Here is a 23,489-nt window from a genome sequence, read left to right on the forward strand (position 1 = left end):
GCAGGGTAGCAACTGGCAATTGTGCTTGAAAAAAAGAAAGGCTGGACGAGTTTCTGGAAAACTCCTCAACGCTAAAGGCCTGTCTGCAAAGGGACAAAGTCATGACATGAAACCACAGACACTTGGCAAACTCCTCAGCAATCTTGAATTAGTGTCTTGTACTGCACACATGTTATTAGCTATTGCCATATCATGTAAATCCTTACAACGGTGATAATTTTGAAGTACTGCTGTACTGTCAGGTGTCCTGACATTATAAAGGCTCCTGGGGGTGTCATTGTGCAGCATTTCTTTCTCACCTCCTTTACACCAAGTTTCCAAGCCCATCTGAACACCCTGTGAAGGGCCAGGATCTGCCTCGGGAAGATTTTAACATGGACTGGAAGGGAGCTTCTTCCCTCGCTGTCTCCTTGGAGTACGGGACCTCTTTACCCAGGATAACCCCGTCCCTTACCCGCCTCTATCTTGGGATTCACGTACGGCTTTGCATCTGAAAATAGGAGTCGGGGAGGGAGTGCTGGTGGCTGCGAGCAGATGGACAGGGACTCTGCGCTGACTCACTGGCAGCACACCACTTGTTGAGCTGTTTGAGGTCCTGCAGGAAAAATGCTCACTTTGTGGCACTAAAGAGAAATACTGCCAAGAGCAAAAATCCCTGCTGGAATTACTGTGCTGTGTATATACAGGAAACAAAACAGGAGACGAAGAAAAGACTTTGCCACAGTTTACAGGAGTTGGTGCCAGGCTACTGGCATAAAAGAGGTACGTTCCCATCTGCCACAGTACACAGGCTTTACCTGCAATATCTTCCTTCCCTCTTCTTCCCCATGTGCAAACAAATGGGCGGATTCCTTTCAAACTAACTCGATGCCAGGGTAACATTTACAAATCTATTAACTTACTGACAGCCTGGTCCTGGATCTCCAACAGTCTTATGAAAGTTGCTGGCCACTTGCAGGAAGGACTGAGCTGATGAGCAAAGGTTTTAGGACCAAGGTTATCAGGCACACAGCGTGCAGGAAGAGCTGAAGTATTATTTCACTCCATTCATTCACATTACAGTACACAATAACATCAAAAAGATAGAAGGCTCTTCATTTATCTTATCAATTGGATTAAAAAAATGAAATACCACAAAAATTAAATACCAATACCTTTTTTCACTTTTCCAACTTTTCCTTATACTATTTCACTGCATTGCTTTTCTTCCTCTTCGCTCTTTATTACTCTGCTCACTACAAACATCAACAATGTTTATGTGTAACTCCTCATTTTCCCCTGCAGCAAAATAATGTTTAAATGAGGCGATGGCTAACCCATATTTCCTCCATGACACCTGAAGAAACAAAAACCCAAACAAACCAATGAAACTACACAAGCTCTTCCTCACATAAGCTGACCAAAACTGGAGTTTCCTAGTATCTGGGAACTGGTTCAACAATTTCAGTGGGACTTTATGGAAACACAAAGATCACCTTGAAAGATCAACTATTTATGCCTAATAAGATGATTTTGAACTAACACAATCAGAAGATGCCATGTGTCCTGAAGTAGGCAAATCTTTGCCTTGTATTTCAGAATACTTCTACAATGTATAGCTGGCTCACAGTAGCAACATATCTCTACTTGCATTAATGATTTCATTAAGGACTTAGCAGCATTGCTTGCTCCATACAGTCACTCTTCAAACAAAATAGTACTGTCAGAAGTGAGGGCCATGGGCAAGGTGAGCTTTGTATTACCTTTGCTGTTCTTCCCATCCCAGGGCACTTCTTTATTCTCAAGCATCTCTAAGCACTGAGAGTACTGTGTCAAAATGATACAAAACTATTAAATACCGATTCATTGTTAAGACCCTCAACAAATATCCGACACTACAGCAGCTGTAGAGAGCGTGCATTCATAGATTTAAGAGGTAGGAGAGAAATGAATTGTATTTAATCTTCAAAAAATTTTCAAAATAAAGCCCCTGATATTCCCGTGTCAGATTCAGTCTTCGTTTTCACCTCCCAAGTATGGTAATTACAGTCCTGTGCCCACTGGGAACTAGTTGCACACTGAAACACCAACACGCTTCACTGGAGGAGGAAGAGGTTTGCTGAAGGAGTTACTACAAGATGCAGCAGCAGATGCTTTGACTTCCAGTGAATGTGCAGTATCCCTTGCTCACAACACCTTGTTATTTTAACTACCAAGATGAAATATCTGGTTAGCCGTCGTCCAGGGCGACTGACAAGATTTTAAAGGTGGCCATTGAATAGGTGAAGGCTCTTGCAGAAAAAGGCAGCTTTAGCCACCATGCTCATCATTCCTCAATTCAAGCTGTGCAAGCAGAACTTGGTTCCTGCACTTAGTCACTGAAGTCAACAGGGTGTAGGCATATGGACCCAGGCATCCGCCTGGCGTGACTTCACTGCAGGGTCAACACCTAAATTAGTTTGTCCCCAACACATCACCTCTGTCACAGCACACAAGGAGGTACCTACACACACTGCCACATGTCAGTTTGGACTTCAGCCCTCCACCTTGCAGACAGCCCCAGTGCCAAGCATCAGGGAGTGGCAGGCAACTTGCTAATGCTTTTTCCGAGCAAACGACAACCCTTTCTGAAATGTTTCGAAGGTCTGCGGAGTCTTTCTTGAAAGTTGGTGATGCTGAGCTTTTGCACAAACACTGAAAAAAAGCTACCCTAAAATTCTACCACTACCCTAAAATACAATCCTCCTAAAAATGGGGGGAAAGGAGGTCAATATTAGCCAAAAGATATTAATGTGTAGCTGGGCATAATGATTCCTAGAAAGCTGTGGCAAATAATACATATAGCAACATCAACCAGTTAGCAAGCTTTACATTCTAAGCACAGTACCCCAAGAAAATTCACTGAATTTTAATGCAAATGACTCAAGATTCATCAAGCTTTTTGTGCTTAACCTTTTACAGATTTTGAATTATATAACCAGATTGTCATGAATCACAAAGTCTTATTGAAGTCACTGGAAAAAAAAAAAAGATATAAAAACAAAGGAAGCGTATACTCTTAAATCACAGTTCAGTGAAAACCTTTTCATTCCCTCCTCTCCCTTGGTCTTCCAAGCCTCTTTAATTGCCGCTTCTCTTCCTCCTACTTCTGTCGAATGCAGTTCTTAGCCAGCACTCAACTAGCCAGAGAGCAGATGAGGAAACTTGCTTCAGCCCCAGTGTATGCGTTGTACCAGGCACCTGTCTGCAAGGAATGGAAAGGTATCCGTAACCTGTATCCCTCGGAGTGAGGGCATCCACGCTACAACAGCACACGCACCGCTGCCGAAAGCAGCTTTATGTAAGCAAGCACTGTGTCAACAAACGCACAGACGTGGGTTAACTGGCTCCTGCAGGAACCCTGGTTTCATTCATTAACTACGACCTCTGGGCTAGTACATGCGGAGGAGGAGACACACAGGCGAGTTAAAACGAAGCTTCTGTTTTCCCTCTGAAAGTTTTCAAGGCTCAAAATCCTGCACAAAACCCAGCCTGCTGTCACCTGAGTCAAAAACAATAGCAGGCACTCAAATAAGTAAGACCGGTGCGAGAGTTTGCAAGCCCAGCCCGAGCGAAGGGCCACCTGCCAACAGGAAGAAGTGGTGAGGAGGAATTTGGATCCAGCTGCTATCCTCCCTCAGCCAAACAACGCCATGCGATAAACAGCATTAAGGACTTTTTTTAATCATCAGTCAGACCGAGAGCATCCATGTCTGTCATTTTGACTCCTCGGTTGCCAGGAGAAGGGCTTGAGGGACTTCTGAGCTCGAGTTCACGGAGAGCTGATCTCCTGTTTCCTAGCACAGCTGTATCAAAGGGACTGAGCCTGGGAGGGACGGGAAGAACAGGCGAAAGAAGAAGAAACGACAAAGCGCCACGCCGTAGGGCTGACTCAAGCTGCTAAATTCATCACAGGTAACACTCACAAAAATCTCATAGCTGTCTTGCAGCCCCATTTCGCACGTCAGCTTCTGACAGAAAGGCAGAGTGGAAGGAGAAAGAGGGGATAACTCAGTATCTGCAGTCCTTATTTTCGTAAAATGAGGTACTGAACACCAGGAAATGAACTACGACCACATCCTCAGTGGGTCACTGTGGCAGGTGCAACTTAACCTTAAAATCATGTAGCCTACTGCACCTTCAGATTTAGCCCAGAGAGCACCTGGGTTAAGCACTCCAATAAATCCGCTCGCTGCTCGTGGGCAGTAACGAAAAGGGTTAAGGAAACAACCGGGCTGCAGCTGAAATTCCACAGCACTTCCCTTCACAGAGCTGCAAACTGCGTGTCTCCCTGGGATAATGCAAGCTGCGTGTCTCCCTGGGATAAAACGGACTGACGAGCTGCCCTAAAGATCCGCCAGTCAAACACATTGAAACGCCACTACCACCGGCAGACACGTATGGGTGGAGAGCTCGGGAGAGTTAGTCAGAGCATCGCAGTCGCTCGGCGGTCCTCCGGCACGGCCGCTTCCCCGGCGTCCGGGGAAGCATACCTTTCGGCTACGCATCGCAGCGGATTCACTGCCTTGCAGCCGAGGAACCCCCCTCTCCTTCCTCCCCGCGTCGGCCCCCGGTGAACACCCGGTATCTGGGTACTACCTGCATTTATCAGCAGAGCCATCCTGTGTCTTCAGTCATTCAAGGAATTTAACAGCCTGGAAATTCCTGTTGTCCATTATTGGAGGTCACAGATAAAAGCTAAACAGCAGCCGTGACTCCCATCAATCATAAGTCACTCACTGATAGAGTGCATGGTAGGAGACCTACTGATGTAAGCTAGTCACCAGAGAAAATACCCACTGATGACGCATATCCAGGCACAAAAATAGTTACAGGGCCCCCAAAGGGATTATTCAACAGCCTACATTTAGATATTCTTACAAGAGACCCGCAGTCAATTTGCTGCTATTAGATGGCTGGGGAACGTTGAAGTTTAAGTTTCCTCAGCAGACATAACCACAAATAGCTGGTTTAAATAAGCTACTGCAATTACAAGCTGTTTTGTAAATTTTAACACTGCATTATAGGGATTAAGTCTAAACAGAACCACTGGCTATAAAATGCTGTTCAGCCTTTGCTCTTACTATTTACCAATTCCTCCTGTATATTAGACAGCAATGAAAAGAACAATTCAAAATTAATTCACAAATGCTCAAACTAAGTCCCTTGTGCTACCCAAAAGCAATGTTTGTTCTAAAAAAAAAAATCAACGTATGTGAAATGGTGTGGGATATTTTGCTGATGCTTCAACACTATCTGGATCAACTTCTTTGTAAAACACTTTTGGCTTCATTTTTACCCCTCTTTGGCATTTGCCTCTCTAGTACTCAAAAAAAGACCTGAATAGCTAATCTTTCTTGCACAAATCAAAACCACGTAAAGGTAAATTATCGACAACATGCAAGACCATGTACCATGCACCTGCTTTGAGCAGGGGCTAGAAAGATGACCCCCCCAGAGATACCTTCTAGCCTAAATTACTCTAGGATTCTGTGCAACTGCATTTATTTTGGCATTAATATCAAGTTAAAAACATAATCCTCTAAATTAACCAGTCAACTGGTAAACCCTGGTGGCTCCTGCCACCTTCAACAGTTTCAGGATCTTCCTCATGCCCTCACAGCAACCAAACTTACTAGGATATAACTGAGACTACTAACACTGCTGATGGTGAAACACTGACTCTGCATTTCTGGCAATATTAAAATCTTTATTTTTTTAATTAACTGATTTTAACATCCAAGCCCCCTTTTCAGAAGCAATTTTGGTGCTTGGGAGTCTAAAAGTTAATGACTTTCTAGTGCATATTTAAAATCTAAATATAGGAAAGTATTTTATGACTCTGATGCCTACTTCATTGACATACTTTTGGAACGCATTACCTAGCCAAACAAACACTCAAGGATTTATAGTATTTACCCTGTAAAGCAGGAGAAAGAAATGTCCCAGGCTACAAACTTCTACCTCACTTTCTTCATCTGTGATAACATTATTAAAAATAACACTGAAAATTATTTTTAGCACAACTGTTTCGCAAAGCCATCACGTTTCTCTCATGCATCTATATGCTGGCAGGCCACATGGCCTAATTTAACAACCCTAAGAAGAAATATTCATTGGTGCCCTCTAGCTGATTATTCTAACCAATTTGCTGCAGACACCTAGCACCAGTCTCTCTTTCCTCCTCCTCTCATTCCCGGGTCTTTCGCTGGTGCCCACTCAATGCAACGCCCTGGAATAAAACAATTCCCTTCCTACAGAAGATGCGGTAGACAAAACGTTCAAATCCCCTAGTGTTCTCAGTTATAGGAGCTCTTACAATAACGCAAGTGTCATGAAAAATAGGAGAGGTGTAAATGTGTACAACACCACATCACCAAGAACCTGTGATGTACCAAATGTACTCTGTAGGAAGTTGGCAAATCCCATGGGAAAATACAACCTGCAGTGTTTCACATGAAACACACCAAGCCTCTCACCCCTTCAGAAGTGACTATTATAATCCTCCCCTTCATCGGGAGCCTTTAAACAGCTTATAAACCATACATTACGTTTTGCCACACATTCTGGAACTCATGTTTTAACGTTAGTCAGCGATGGATCAGACGGTTTCACAACTCACAGCCCGGGACCTCCCTTTTGCCATCATCCATGCCTGAGCGAGCGGAGCGGGCTCGCCTCTCCCTCCGCTCCAACGCCCGTCGAAGGGACGCGCGCCCCGTCCTGCCCGCCGCGCTCCCCTCCCCTCTCCCTCCAGCCCCCCTCCGCGGGGGCTGTATCGGGTACGACCACGGTGCGCGGCCCCATCGCCGCACCGCTGCGTGGCTGCGGTGGGGACGTGGCCGGAGCACTGCCGCATCTTCAAAGCTGTAAGAGCCGCGAGGAGGGGATGCTAACGCGTACCCTGGACGCCACCTCTAGTGCGACAGGTGAGGCGAACGAAACGGTGTCCAAATCCCGAACAGGAGATCTGCCGGCTGGAGGGAAACCCCTGCCAAAGGAGAGCTGCCCCAGGAGATGCCGTGCCCGTGGTGTCCCTGGCCCCAGCACCGAGGGAGGAGCGGCGCGAGGTGCCCAGCGAGCGCGGGCTGCCAGGACGGCTCTTTGGCAGCTCCACCAGCAGGTCCGTCTGCTCGGAGTTACACCAGCGGCCACCGGCCACTCAGAGGACGTGAGAGGTGAGGAGGCTGTGTGGAAACCCGGGTTAAAGCTCTCTTCTCTTCCTCCTTGCCCAGCCACATGAGGCAAAGGCTGGCTGGAACTGGCTGTCTCCCTGCATTTAAAGCCACAGAGATGTCCGTAGCACCATATCAACTGTTAATCAAGGTAAACGTAGAAGGGAGACCAGGATCTGAAGCTCAACATAAATACCGTGAGATTGACTAACCTTTAGGGCTGCGTTCGTAATACTCAAAAGGTCTGTCTATACCTTGACTGGGAAAAAGAAAGCTGCAGCGTACACTCTCTCATGTCTGTGTCTGAACAGCAGCTGTAAAGCGGTAACTGCTCAAATGTTTGGGAAGCACCAGCCTGCTCCTGCAACATCCAGCTGTGCTTGGAAAGTTAACTTCCCACGTACCATTTGCCTGTTGAAACACAGAACGGGTTAATCACAGTGGCCAGGCATTTTGGAAAGGTCCTGGAGCTCCGTTTCTCTAGCACATTACAGCTAACGTTACTTTCACACACACCCCCAGGAAAAGGACACCACAGACTCAGTCAATACTCATTAAGGGGATGCAATCCAAATCTCTACGTCATTAAAAGACCAAGGGGTGGCCTGAACAAGGAATAGTCAAAACCCTTTGTTCATGTAAAACAGGCATTTTGCTCCATTTGGAAAGTGAAATTTTTGGCATAGTTCACTTTCCTTTTTTTACAACCAGCTGTCGGTTCTGTCAGTTCTAGTACAGGACACCTAGCACAAGGCTGGTTTGTGCAACTACCTCTGGAAGCCAACAGACTTTTCAAAAGCCTGTTTTCTTGAAACATAAAGGAACCCAGTAAACCCTTGTACAGAATAGGTACAGATGTGGGAATGTGACAGATGGGTGGTGAAGGTGGCATCTACAGAGTAAAAGAAGATGTGGAAAAACGAGGATCTGGCAGGAGCAGCTTTTACTGTTCCCAGTAGTAAAAATGTATTGCTTTTCAATACAGAGGAAAAATAATGAAAACAGGCAAAGGACAGAACAGGAGTCATGATGGTAATTAAATGTACCCATCTAAATAAAAGAGCGTAGAGGTGTCCTGTTGTAACAATGCTTCATGATAGTTTAAAAATGCCATATTTGAAGCAGGAAGCCGATGAATTATCTCTCACTGACCCATGAGAATCCAATTAGGAATATACATTAATGTGGTGTAGGAATATTGTTTATGAAAAATAAAGAGACTATTAGCTTTCCAGACAGACAGTAAGAGAACACCCCAAATTAGCAAATTATTTTATAAAAGCTTCTACAACTTTTGAAACAAGGGGCAATACTGGAAAAGATGTTTGGCTCACTGGGGATGGAATACTATGGAGCATTTAGTCACTGTGTCATACAACATTAGATAAACCAGGACACTGATGTCAAAAACATAAAAATAGTCATGCTATTCCCATTCTGCCTGCACATCAATCTCTTAGGGCTTTTCTCCCAATGCTAGCATTGGCAAAACAGGTAATATTGATTATAACTGAAAAGCAAAAATGAAATATTATAGAAGTAGAGGCTTCTGAGACTACATAATGATTTTTCTCTATTTGGAAGTAGGAACCTGATACTTCCCTTTGCATGCAAACATCCCTGAAGAAATCCAAGATGGGTAACAATGGATGGTGGTGGTGGGAGTTGTGCTTATTTTAGATATTCAACATGAAAATCAGTATTTTTATTTTTGGAAACAAGTATACTTAAGTTAAATTTCAAATTAGCACTACCTATTACATAGTCTAAACTGGTTACATTTGGGAGCATAGTTAACGGTAAATTACAGGGTTTATGCCAAAGTTTTAAAGCAAATCAAACCATGAAACTAAGGAAAGCCATTGCCTGAGCACCTGGAACCAGGTTTTGTTGAAATGAGAAACTAGCATTTGATAGCAATAGCCTCTTCTGCAGCTGCAGCAAAAGGCTGAGGGTTCTTCGGTTTGGGTCTGTTAAATAACTAGCCCATTTACAGATGAGTAACTGTAAGTTGAGGAAAGTGTACTTTCCTATTCCAAGATATTAATTAAAAATACTTTTGAGACCTATTCGTTACCAAAATTCTTTAACAGTATTTTTAGAATATGGTGATGGAAAATAATAGTAGTCTCAGCAGTCTGTTCACATCATATGTATGCCACCTGACGTGAAGGGACCAAATAAAGTGAACCATCAAAACATGTCAGGTTTATTCTATATATTATTCTACAGTGACTGCGTGGCAGATAATGGAAGAGAAACTGATGTCATCTATCTTGACTTCTGTAAGGTCTCTGACACAGTCTCACACAACATCCCTGTCTCTCTACATAGAAGAGATACAGATTTGATGGATGGACTATTCAATGGATAGGGAATTGCCTGGATGGCTGCATCCAGAGAGTCGCAGTTAATGGCTCAACGTCCAAATGGAGATAAGTATCAAGTGGTGTCTCTCGGGGTCATACTGGGACCGATACTGTTCAATATCTTTATTAATGACATAGTGGAATTGAGTGCACCCTCAGCAAGTTTGTGGATGATACCAGAATGATGCAGTTGATACACTTAAGGGAAGGGATGCCATCCAGAGGGACCTTGGCAGGCTTGAGAAGCGGGTCAATGTGAACCTCATGAAAATCAACAAGGCCAAGTGCAAGGTCCTGCACATGGGTCAGGGCAATCCCCAGTATCAGTACAGGCTGGGGGATGAATGGATTGAGAGCAGCCCTGCCGAGAAGGACTGGGGGATTTTGGTAGATAAAAAATTGGATATGAGCTGGCAATGTGCGTTTGCAGCCCAGAAAGCCAACCATATCCTGGGCTGCATCAAAAGAAGCGTGACCAGCAGGTCGAGGGAGGCTATTCTCCCCCTCTACTCCACTCTTGTGATACCCCACCTGGAGTACTGCATCCAGTTCTGGGGTCCCCAGCACAAGACAAACACGGACCTGTTGGAGTGGGTCCAGAGAAGAGCCACAAAAACGATCAGAGGGATGGAACATCCCTCCTATGGAGAGAAGCTGAGAGAGTTGGGGTTGTTCAGCCTGGAGAAGAGAAGGCTCCAGGGAGACCTCATTGCGGCCTTTCAATATATAAAGGGGGTCTGTAAGAAAGATGGAGAGAGACTTTTGACCAAGATCTGTAGTGACGGGACAAGGGGCAACAGTTTTGAACTGAAAAAGGGTAGGTTTAGATTGGACATAAAGAAGAAGTTTTTTACAATTAAGGTGGTAAGACACAGGAACAAGTTGCCCAGAGAAGCTGTGGATGCCTCATCATTGGAAGTGTGCAAGGCCAGGATGGATGGGGCTTTGAGCAACCTCATCTAATGAAAGATGTCCCTGCCCACAGCAGGGAGTTGGACTAGATGAACTTTGAAGGAACCCTCCAACCCAAACCATTCTGTGGTTCTACGATTCCAGTGTACAGTAACTAGGAGTACCTAGGAGACACCGTAAAGCCTTTTATTCCTTTGCGAAAAGTAAAAACAATGACTGCAAACTATTCTGAAATCATATTCATCTCAGTTTGACGTTTGACTGCAAATCTGCACAATCTTTGATTAAAATAAAAACCCAATTCTGAATGGACACCCATTTCTAACTCCATCTGGAAAGGGGAACAGAGAGTGACTTGGGGTCACCAAAAGTGGGGAGTAGAAAAGGGCAGAATAGGAAACACTGCTGTCCTTCACCATCATCTTCTCAGTATCCATTCCCGATTACCGTGATAACAAAACATAGTATTCAAGTGTGAACAACCTTGCACGTACAAGATCTGATCTGCATGTTGAGGATGCAGCTTCATGCTCTGGCAAGGTCAATGCAATGGCAAGCTGCCACCCAAAAGGGGGAGATGCTACTTCGCTTCCTCTCCCCCACACCAGCCGTGTGCTCCTGCCAGCTCTAGTTTGCCTGTGCCCACGGGGAGCCAATCCGAGGTACAAACCCATCAGAAACCCCTGGCTACCCAACAGCTTGCTGCCTGTGCAGCTGCCCAAACCAGCCAAGCGTGGGCTCAGGCAAGCGGCCACAGAGGACAGGTAGTAGGAGCAGCCCCTCTGGCACATGAAACCATAGCCAAGACAGTGGGAAACCTTTTCTCAAATCCCAGCTGCCCACTCGTTCCAAGTTTTGGCAGCGCTGGAGAGCCCTGGCTGTGGAGAGAAAAGCCGACCTCTCAAAGTCAAGGGCCGTTCCGGACACTGCTGCCGATAGCTTCGGCAAGAACCATCAGGCAGCCAGAGGGACCGGGGAGGAAGCGCAGGGGGAGGAGAGGAAGGTCCAAACCACCCCATGCAAAGGAGAAAGCCCCACCTCGGCTGCTGGCAGCCCGCCTGCTGGCCCCCACCACCAGCACCCACCGAAAGGGGAACTTGCCCCCGGAAGGTGACGTTAGCTCTGTGTTGATTTGCTTATTAGGCCTGCCCAAAACCAAGTATGTCTGATGTTTCAAAACTGTCCATTTCTGAAATTTTTTAAAATGTTTGTCCATTTGGCCAAACTACACAGGTTAGAACCATGAGTGGTTTTCTCGAAAAAAGGTGGCTTCTTTTCCTCTTGCGAGATTTTTTCTTCTTACTCAACAATCAAGGAAAGAAAGCAAGGATCAAACTCAGAATGTTTTCTTCAAAAACCAAATTTATTGATAAAAGCACAATTACCAAATCACGGTGCTTCACCTTTTTTTTTTTTTTAAACCAACACAGATAACAATATGAAATCTCTACAGGGATTTCTCCTCAAACGACAGTTTCTCTTGTTAGTTATATTAAAATTCCTCTCTTTCTGGGACTCCCTCAAACCACCAGCTATAACTGGAATATATTGAACTAAGAAAGCACTACTTTGCCTACTTGGCATAAGAAGTGGGGGATTCCTCTCTTCGCTGTTATGGGAATGCCTACCAAAATGAAAGGTTTTGGGTTGCTCATGCTTATGCACTCATAAATTTGACTCGTCTCTTACTGACATCTCCTTTTCTTACGAAAAGTTCAAAAGTTCAGTTAGCAACAAGCTGATGTTTTAGCTTGCTGCACAAGCCTCTGGGTTAGGTAATCAAATTAGAGAACTACCACGCATGGCAGTACATACACTGCATTCGATATTATGAACTGTTGTTAATAAGCTTAAACAAAAGTGCCAACATACACTTATTTACGATTTTAATTATTTATAGTATACATAAGCAGCCTATCTGTAAGAAGTTGGACTTAATCTCTAACAGACTTCCTGCTGCTGTGCTGCCAGTCTCTCAGTGCAACTGTGGCCATTCTTAATTAAATAAATAATTTACCCTGGAAGATTTCATTGAGTGCCAGCCACAAGCACCAGGGCTGGGTGAAAATAAATCACTGCCGGCGGCGTGCCAGCACTCCTTCCTAGAATCTACGGAAAGCGGTGATTTCCCTACAGTGAACATTTTGCATAACCATTCTGCACAGCTTAATTGATCTCTGCCATAGCACGGTAGTAAAAACCCCTCCGTTTCTATGTATTTTAAGAGAGTACTTCATGTCCTGTTGATTTCATTCTATCTTTGGCTGACTTTTTGCATCAGTTGTGCAGCTTCTTGTATAGAATCATCTGCCTCTTTCTTTTTTTTTTTTTTTTTTTATAATTTAGGGTTAAAGTCCTCCTCATTGTCACTTCTTGTTATGTCGCTGACCCAAACCCATCCTTCAAAGATGGCATGTTACTGCTTTGAGTCTGCAATCATCTCCCACTTTGATTTCTACCATCCTCCTATCAGCTTTACCAACCAAACTCAAGTTACTTCCTTCTCTACCAATCTACTCTTATCAGTACACACAAAACCAGCTTTTAATGTTTAACATTTACTGCACTATACTGCTATTTAGGCATTTTCATAACCGCAGAAAAAATGAGGAAAATTCCCACTTTGTGCTGTGATATCGATCTATTTTAAAATCCATTGCAAGATCCCACAATAAATATTATGGTGTGACTTCAATACCTGACAGCAGTGTAAACATCAGCAAATTTTCACGGGCAATCACAGGCATCTCAATTATCTGAATACTGTCTCAGTTATCAAAAGGGCAGCCTGACCTACTGTATGGTCAATGTCTTCCTATGTGCCAGTGATTTTAGAAAACCTACACAGAAAAAACAAAGTCCTTGGGTGCTCCTTCATTGAAAATTTCTCCTTACATCTTTGCGTTCAAAACCAAAGATGTGAAGTGATTGCCCCCATGCAGAAGAGCTCAGATGTTTGGGGGTCCAGGCTCACCACCGCCTGCCCCATGCCCCAGAGCCAAAAGGCGAGCTCCCGGTCTCCCCACCAGGTCAGGTTTCAGTCGCTAGTCCCCAGTCTTCCAAAACATTTGTTTTTTCTTGCAAAGTTTGGCAATCAGCTTGTAACACTTCTGATGTACAAACACAGCAACATTTCAAGAAAAAGCCAACCACTTTGATGGGGCTGCCTCACTGAGGAAATAACGAAGGCAACACATTCTTCTCTGCATACCATTTACCCTGAGGCACACAACCTCCCAAGCGCTAGCAGTATTTCACAGCTCTCAAAACTCTGCTCGACCACCTACCACTTTTTGGCCAACTGGCTGACCCAGAAAAGCAGGAGAGAAACGATGGCTGCTGCAGGGAGGAAGTGGCAAGCACAGCTTGTGAACTGGCATGCTTCTGTGTGGGGAGAAGTCGCTCGCTGGACACAAAGAGCATCGGCTACGGCTTGCCCTGGAATCAGTGATGAGACAGGGGTCGGACCACGGAGGTCACAAGAAGAAAGCAGAAGGAAGAAAGAGCGTGCCAAGGGAAAGAGCTTTCTACTTCCACTGCAGTTAACTCCCCTAAATTTCATCCCTCCCCCTGGTTCCCCAGTTTCCAAAAATAACCTATACAAAGGCAAGAACTGCAGAGGCAGGAAGCCTTAAAAGAGCTGCAGTTGGAAAATACAAAAAGGTAGCAAGGGAATTGAAAAAAAAAAAAAAAAAGACACGTTCTTTTTGGAAAAGAACAGTGACATCTTTTAGCATGGAGGCATACTGGCAGGGATGTAGGTTGGTAGCTGGAACCAGCATCCGTGAGGTCTCGGGTCCTGGGGGCTGGTGCAGGTGGCTGCAGCAGCAGAGCAGCCAGAGGGGACGGGGGGCTGCTTGGCCTCTCCCCAGGCGGCTGGCGAAGGCTTGGGCTGGTCTTGGCCGTTCCTGCCCTCACGTGCTGCAGCTCGGCAAACGGTTTCTGTTTAGGCAACCACGCATTTTGTATGTCTGGTATTAGAAGATGCTTAACATTTTCCCTTAAAAGTAAAGGCGCCTTAATGCGAAAAACATCTCTTAATGACTAAGAAGAGAGTCAGCAGTGAGCATTTGCACCCAAAGAATTCAGTTCCTCCCACATCAAAGCAACCTCTTGGAAAACTGATTATAAACAAATTAACAAACAACTAGCATGTCTATCAAAAATAATTGTTTTGTGCTGGAAAAGAATTAAAGACTCACAGGGCCTGAAGCAAACACTGAGGTTTAAATCTGATTCCTCATTGCTGGACTGGACACTAACACGAGGGAAGGGAAAAAACCTCCTCCTGTCATGCAGAAATGGCTGCCCTGCTCACATGGCATCTGTGGAAAGGGTGATTCCTCTCTAACTATCTGAGAAGTAAATTCAGGTACAGGTTGAGAGATTTGGGGTTACACAAACATCAGCCATCGTATTTCCACCTTGAACTGGCTTTGATTTTGGGTGATTCGGCCTTGTATTACAGCACCCCAAAGTCACATTCAATTTTTTTGCTTCTGTTTTTCAGCACTGATCAAAATAAGCAAGTATCAGCACATCTCTGCATAACTACAGTGTGATACAGGAACGTCCCTACTCACTCCACCAAAGGCGGCGAGACTGCACTCACTGTCAAAAGGTCTGTTTTCACTAATGTTTCCTTCTTGTGCCTTTTCACCTCTTGCTTTCTCTATAGCAGGAAAAATAAGTAAGGTACCCAGGTAAGCTCAGGTCCCCATACTTTTACCATAAAAGCGTTCATCTTTATCGTAAATACTACCACATACTGCAGAGTATTTCAGATACGACTGCCCAGTGAGAGCCATTCCCCTTCTCGTACAACAAACCCACTGTTTGAATGCAGATTTCTCCCCCTCTGCAGACACTCCTATCTTCTCTCCTGGACAACAAATTTCACTAAATGTCAGTCATTACATTCCCACAAGTCTCGAGAAAATCGGTAGCTGGCTCTGAGGAGGAAAGCCAGACCGAGGCCCCGAGGTCAGCCCCCGGGTGTTGCACAGCCACCCTGGTAGCGAGCAGGGGTGCAGAGCCTCAGCCCGGCCGGGCAGCCTGCAGCCTCCCGCCTGCTGGCAGTGACAGAAAGGCGGTGGGTGAGATGTCCTGGGGGGGAAAGGGCCACGGGAGAACACATCCTGGTACCACTGCCCACAAAACAGCCTGTTTCAGAGAAAGGGTATTTCTCACCTTTGCGGTTCTGTAGGAAAGCTGGAGCTCAGCCCAAGCGTTTAGCAAACAGGAAGCAGAAATGGCAGAAATTATTTGGAGGTTTGGGGCTTCGGGCAGGGTTTAAACCTCGTAACTCCTGATCCTTTCCTTCTCTTTCATGCTTAAGTAACGATTTTCAAATGGCACAGCTAGCGGCGCCCATGACTTATTCCACGGCAATCTTCTTCAGCCTCCTATCACAATGAAAGTCACCGCAATCTGAGAAAACATCCCCTAGCAAACGATGGCACTAAGTGGGCCAAGCTGTGCCTCCTTCAGAGAAGCAGCAAAGCCGCTGAGGGAGAAGCATTTTTAGGAACGAAGTTTAGGAGAGTGGGAAGGAGACAGCTTCACACAGCCTTAGCTGCTTCTCCCAGCAGAGCAGAGATTGAGAAGGAAAAACGCCACAAGCCTCTCATCTTCTCTCCAGCTTGCCACAAAAGAGGGGTGTATTTTTCAGCAGGATCTGGTGAGTCTGACACTGAACTTAGCTCAAGTGACATGAAATGTTAATGTTTAGGAACAAGGTAGGTGGAGAGGAGGAGGAAAGAAGACATTCATTACTTGATGTAGAATTCATTCAAAAGCTTCTTTTCATAGCCAGAACTAAAATTTCCATTCAGCTGTTTATTTCTGGTATCCTAGATAGCTTGAACAAGTGAAAGAAGAGGAATCTAGAAAGAGCCCTTATCCCTGCTTGCATGGCAACAGCCCTTCCTCAGATACCTCCAGAGAGAACTGGACACGTTTTTTCTGACTGCCCATCTTCAAATGCAGGATGGGCAATTTTCCTCGGGGATATTCATACTGGCTTTAGGCTTCCAGCCAAGGTGCACAGAAGAGATCTGCCTCCAACCACCCTCTCTTGTGTCTGCAGGAGCCTCCTGATAAGGCCCCACTGCTCCCCACCAGCCCCCAAAACCTCCACATGGAGAATGTCACAAGCTCTTGATGCTACAAACTTAGCAGCTACTATTTAAAATTGGCTGGACCAGTGTATTAAATTAATCCGTGCGTGCTCTGCATTTTTTCTGTTCATGTCAATCTGAATTTCCTTGCTTTTTTTTTTTTTTTTGGTCTACATTACATCTGAAAAACAACTTTTCCCTCATAGGCACCAGAACATCATCTCTTTCCTGTGTTGTGCTCTTCCCAGCCCCCTGTTGTTTCTCTGCTTGCCCATCTGCCTTTGCTCTGTTTCCTCACTCTTCCTGTCCTTGATTTCTCTCCTCCTTTTCTTCTTTCTTTGATGTTCCTCTTGGTGCTTTCTCTTCATCCTTCCTGCCAAGCTGAATGAGTTGATCCACTGGGGAGGTGCTTGCAAACAGCAGCTAGCCTGTTTGGAGGGTTACACCAGGTCGGGACACCTACACAGGAATCCTTCACCTCCCTTACTACACTGTTGGCTGGAGTGATTCCTCCTCTTCATTCAGGGTTGTACGCACAGTCCCTTTGTCAAAAGTCAGGCAAATGAAGGTGACACATAATTTGGGAAGCATATGCTAGTATTTAATGGGCTACGTCTCTTTTTTTGTTTTGGGGTGCTGTGCAGAAACTAAAAGCCACAACAACAACAACAACAAATTTGGGAGAGTGTCAAATGCAGCATTAGCAAGTGGCTCAGGCTTACCAGTGCTGCTCTCCCTCAGAAAGTGGCTGTTTAAAAATGACACCTTCTTACTTTGCAGTTCTGCTGCCTTGAGGGTGAAATCCACCCCTTTGCAGAATGCCAAGACAGGGTCATTTAATCATTTAAATTCTATTTATTCCCTTAGAAAAGATTTACGCATGTTGCACTGGTCTCCTGAACAGGGACAAATTTCCCCCAAGTAGAATCTCAAAGACAGGGTTCTGACTTTAATGAAAGCAAGCCTTGTTTTTAAGAAAAAAAAAAATATTCCTGTTGCTAGTTGGGAAAAAAAAAAAAGAAAAAAGAAAAGAAAAGGATACAGATAAAAGAGACAAATTTTATTCCTCCTGGCACAGCAGCAGGAGAGTGGTTGACCAACTTCCAACTGCAGAGCTATATTCTCTCCCCAGTTAAACAGAGAAACCTCACTGAAATCTATAGGCCAGATCCACTGAAATGTTCTGGCTGCTTTGCCTGTTTTAGCAATGCAAAGCAGCTGCAAATCCAGTTTAATTTGCTAGTTTCTGTCAGCTTTACCATGCCAGATTAGCACTGCTGTTAGCCTCAGAAATACCAACATCTGGAGGTTCCCCCACCACCCAGCCTAGCTTTAAACCTTGGAAATCTGCAATTCATCCACCCATCAGCACAGCTGGTGGGACCAGCCTCAGGTAGTTCTCCACCCTCAGCAAAATACATTTGTCACAATCCTCTACCCTACACTCATGCAGCCAACCTAGCAGATCAAACAAAATTCACATAATGATCAGCTCTTGGTTATTCACTGGCCGATTGCCTGCCCAGTTGCTCCAGAGGGTGACTCCTCACCCTGTCTGGGAGCAGGTGCCTTCCTAGTGTGGGTCCATGAACCCGAGTTGGCCGGCAAAACAAAATACGCTGTTTCCTCATACTTTTATATTTCTTTGTATGTCAGGAAACAGAGCTCAGTCTTGTTTCCTGCTCCTCAGCCAGGGGAGGTAGGAGAAACTGGAAGTAGATGTAGAGAAAGGTAGAAAGAAGGCAGATCAAAAAGATCAAGAAAAAATAATAAAAAAACCCAAACACTGCTTCACTCTGCTCTGTAAAGCAGTACATCTTGGAAAAAATACAATCCACTCCCCAAGTCCTTCTCTCCAGGGATATACAACAGTCTCAGGAATTAATAGCATTTTTTGCAACATTCAAGTACTGCTGCACTTACAGTCTTATAAAAAACCCCCAACAAAACAGCCTCTTCATTTGCTTTTTGCCTGAGAAAAACACATGTAAAAAAGAATGGGAGGGAATTGGGGGGAGGAGGGGACGGCGGGTGTATTCATGTCAGTTCTGATTTTCTAAGAACAAAGGCTTTACTTTATATATAAATAAATAAATTGGAAACATTCAGCATGTTTTATTTTTCCTCAGCTCACTCCCAACCCCTCACTCTGAATGCATTAATACACACACCTTCAGCACAATCGGGCTCTTGGTGTTGCCATGGAACTGAAACCTTTGCAGTTTAGATGATGATGTACGCCAGGAAGCATACTGTTCTTACACTTCCTATAACAGAAGCAAAATCACTGCATAGCATTAACTCCCTTAGTATTTAAGGCATTCGGTGTCTTTCTTGTCTGCTCATCTTCACACAGAGTTTGCTTTTTCTATCTTGCCACATGCAAATGAAACACATTTGACATAGCTATTCTCGTCTTCATGAAGTCAATAGCTCACATGCTGAGCACATTAAAGAAGGTCCACAAGACTATGGACTTTCCCTTTTTAATAAGAGGCTGTTTGCAGGCATGCAGCAGCTGCGATGAGGGCTGGAGAAAGCATATGTATATGAAATATATGTGGGTACAGCAAAGTATTATGTATCAGGGTAGCATTTAAGCAGATTCTTGAAACCTAGTTAACATATTTATTGCTAATGCTCTTGACGATCCTTCTGAATATTCTTTCATACCCATTTGTCCGGACAACCAAATTACAGCGTAAAGCTCCTGCAGCAGGCACCAGATCGTTCCACACCTTTTTTTTTTTTATAACTTAGGCTGGTGAGATTTCAATGGCGAGCAGAGCTTTAGGCACTTCAGTTAGAGGGAAAAATTAGTACAACTCTGTGTCGCCTAAAGATTCAGCCTACAGTTATTATCTTCAGCAGATCTGAGCTTTTTGCCAAAGCTTCTGAAAATGGCTGTACATGCATTGCAAATACATAGATTTTTATGTTCAAAGAAAAACCAGGGAACACAAATATCCAAATTCATTATAAAAAGATTACCATAATAAATAAATAAATATATAAACAAATAACCATTCGTGTATGTAAACATTGGCTCTGTACCTGCAGAAACAGCTGGAAGCCAGTCCATGGTCTGAAGCCAGCTTGAGGTTTTTTTGTCCAAAGTTAAATATTTGCATAGTATTAAGCCCAAAATTAAAGCATTTGCTGAAGAAACTTGCTGACTTGTGTGTACGGAAAAACAAGAGGGAATTTAGCTTCCCTGCACACGGGGGCAGATTCTTGGGATGCCTTCTCCATCCCATGAATTCCTGGACAGCAGAGACACAGACAGACTACCGACCAGGGAATTCCCCTCTTGCTTTCCGGAGGATTTTGTGCACAGGCTGGACAGAAGAGCAATAACCCAGGTAGTTATTTTATGAAGAAGGTGTTTGTTGCTTAGGTGCCCGCCCCTCGACCACCTGGTAACACTCCTTTCCTTTTAGCGTTGTCCCCGGCACAGAAAAGATCCATTCACCCAGCACCTCCGTCCAAGCAGGTCTGCCCGCTCCCTGTGCCACAAGCGGCCTCCTCCTGTGTCAGCCCGCCGGCTGCCAGCGAGCTCCGGCACCTCGCTGCCCCGGGGACGCGGGCTGGGGACCCTGCTCACGGAGGGGCTTTCTGGAGCAGGGTCTGGCCCCCAGCGCCTCCCCGCTTGCCGGCGGCGGACACAAAAGCACCGCTGTCTCCCTGCCTGCCTGCCTGGGCCAGAGCGAAGCAGCCGGTCCCCCACTCCCGGGTGCTACTGGGTGCACGCTGGACCCCGGCAGCACCTGCGCCCTCAGGTCCCCTCTCCTTCCCTCCGCTGAGGGAAGAGCCGTGCTGGCAGGATAAGCTCCCTCTCCTCCTTTCACCGGCAGCAAGCGTCCGACAGTCGCACGTCCCCGTCGCTGCATCCATTACCTTGGGTTTACGCAAGGCTCTCGCCATCAGTTTTCTAGTTACAGGAAAATGTATATTGTGCTGTGATGAAAGGCCAGTGCAATGTCAAGTGCATTAAAAGGACTCCAGGGACTGATTAGAGTCAAAAGGGAAAGGATTTATGGTGGTTAATAAAGTTAAATCTGCCAGAGTCCTGCTTATTCTTTCCAACTGCAGGTAACCAGATCTTATAGGAAAAATTATTAAAACGTTGCAAGTTATTACTGTCCCCTCTGAAAGAAAACCTGCGTTTTGCCACGAAGCACCTGGCCAGGAGAGAGACCAGCTCACCACGGCGCCTACGCTGACCCCGAGGAGGAGAGAAGGGGGGGACACGCCACCTGCCCGTGCCTCGGGCGAGCAGCGAGGACCTCGGTACCAAGAGATCTCTTCAGCATGCGTGTCACCTGAACGGTCCCCAGCAGGTCCGCAGCCTCCGGTCAGCAGCTGGGAGGGGGCTGGGACTTCCACCCGCCATCAGGCACCGTGCCGCACCATGGCGAGGGGCATGGGCAGACGGGGGGGAAAGCCTCCCCCTCTGTCAGTGCTGCACATCCACGTGGGAGAAGGACGAAGCAAAGAAGGAAGCTCTCACCTCTTATTCCCAGTCTGCGTGTCACGTGTGCACCTCCTGCTGAAGAATGCAAGCTAACTGGACTCCATAGGACTGCTCTGAAACTTCTTTTAAATGCTTTACAATCTAACGTGCCCAAAAGTTGACATAATTTTACAAGACATTAATGATTTTCCACACTGAGACAACAACATCAGCAGAGGGCAAAGGGAAGTGGGAGGCCAAATTTTCAAAAAACTATTGGGAATTTTGTATCCATATCTAAATTACATGCACTTTATTGGATCTCAAGTTTTCATTTTTCTACCACTTAATAATTGCAAATACATTATATATGCCCTTTCCATTTTGTCATTCTTTCACTATATTACATCAAATTTAATTTCCTGTGGAAGTGTGTAATCTTTTCAGCCGTGACTGCCTCAGAAGCTTTTCTGTAATAAGCAGAGCCTCGTCCTCTGGCAGGCTGATCTTTTATGAGCTGTGCTTCTGCAGATTAGTTTCCTGAAATGTTTGCAATGCTATATGAGAACTGGCAAAAGAGGAAAACCAAAATAACACTCAAAAGGAAAAACAAACACGAAAACATTCACTTCCTTCTGACTCCTCCATTCACCGGTCAAAGGAAATTTCATTTTGATTTGGGTAGATGGCAAATCCAGGAAGGTTATTACCACGTATCAGAAGAAGCCTCACAAGGTGCGAGACACAGCAACCCTTGCTCTACAGCTCATTAAAAGCATGGCAGTGAGACGGCTGCTCGCTCTTCGTGCCCAGGGAACACGGAGATCGGCAAGCAGCCACCACTCTGACAACCGCCTCTCCTCGCCACCTGCCCTTGGCTCTCCGAGAGGTCCCCTCCACTGGCAAAAAGCCGCATTCCACCAAAAAAGTGAAAATGTCAACCAAGACGCATTCACGCTTTTCATGACGAGATACCTGTGATGGCAGGAAAGCAGACCAGCTGGCCTGCTGGGCCCCTTCCAGACCTCTGCCCCTGCAGAATGTAAACTCGTCTTCTTCAAACCAGCTTTCCATTACCTGTGCTCCCACACACACCAAAACAGCTTATTTACAAAAAAATATATCAACAAACAATTCTGAACATTTAAAAATTAACCAACTCAGAAGAAACGAGAGCAACAGATAATTATTCCTATATCCCTCCTGAAAAGGTGCTTGGATACGGATGATAGAGGAGACGTCTGAACAAATGAATAGAAAATGTCTGCAAAGGGCCATGTTAATGGTATTTGGCCAGCAGGGATTACTGAGGGTGGCTATACAGGCGTGCCAGAAGCCCTGCCAGTGCAAGCAGGATCAACGCTCTCTCACTTCAGTGGCAGACGTTGCCTCCGGGAGCTTCTCTTCAAACTGACCCAGAGTCCAGCCAGATTTGGAAACCTCTTCACCGATCAGCACACAAGTCACCCGGGTTGTGAACTGCTCTCCTAAAACACACTAAATTGATCAATGAAGCCTGGCCTTTCTCTCCCCAGTCCCTGTAAGATTTTTATTTTGCTTTCCCTCTCCCACATCACTGATGCAGCAGCCAATCATTCACATTTCTGACGAACACTGTCTTCAAAATTATATATAAAAATACAGTGCATTAAACCTAGATATGTACTTTTGGAGCAGTCACCTGTCCTCATCACTTCATAATTTTTTTAAGGTATCCAAGCATTTTCAATAATTGAGTCCTCTTTTAGGTTATTTTGGCAATGCATTTCCTTGTAATTCTGTTTTATGCTTGTATCTTTAAAACTTAATCTCTAAAAAGTGGCTAATCAGTTAAAAAAATCCATGCAGGGAACAATACTTAAACAAAAGTCTCAGGTGTTACATGCAGCACAATTCAACTCCCATCAGCTTGAAGAAATGTTTTTCCACCAGTTTCAGTGGGACTTGCATCAGGGCCATAAATCAGATGAAGATGCTCCACGTTAACAGTTATGTGGTGTGCTACAAACTGCTTCAGAACATAAAACAATAATGTAACCACTCTCATAAAACCGATTTGCTCATGGTTTTACAGGACCTGAGTGTGTGTTAACAATTTCAAGCCAGAACAGTAGAAAAGAAAAACATGCCAGCTATCAGTGACCTTAGATTTTTGGCCTCATAGGCCATAAATTAAATAGCCTCCCTTCACTAGGTGGGTCTCAGCCTCCAATTCCTTGTACAAGATGAGGAAAAAAGACTCAATATATGGATTTAATTCCTATTGAAATCTTGGTCAAAGATGGTGGGTGATGTAAAGCTAAACATCAAGGGAATAACTGCCATCATCTGGCTGAGTTTGGTAAAATGGAGTTTATTTACACTTCTTTAGGGATTCACTGGTGTGTGAAATTAATCTAATTTAGATTGACCAGAAACTGAAAATGGAATTAAGGAGAAAAGC

The 23,489-nt window shown here is 45.1% G+C and overlaps 1 protein-coding gene across 16 annotated transcripts in view; it reads right to left on the reverse strand.

Moving 5' to 3' along the window:
- HIVEP2 (HIVEP zinc finger 2) overlaps window positions 1-23,489 on the reverse strand; it is a 141,569-nt gene that overhangs the window by 83,378 nt on the left and 34,702 nt on the right. The gene's annotated exons all lie outside the window — the stretch shown is intronic.

Source organism: Buteo buteo, chromosome 9 (assembly GCF_964188355.1).
Source record: "Buteo buteo chromosome 9, bButBut1.hap1.1, whole genome shotgun sequence".
Taxonomy (NCBI): Eukaryota; Metazoa; Chordata; class Aves; order Accipitriformes; family Accipitridae; genus Buteo; species Buteo buteo.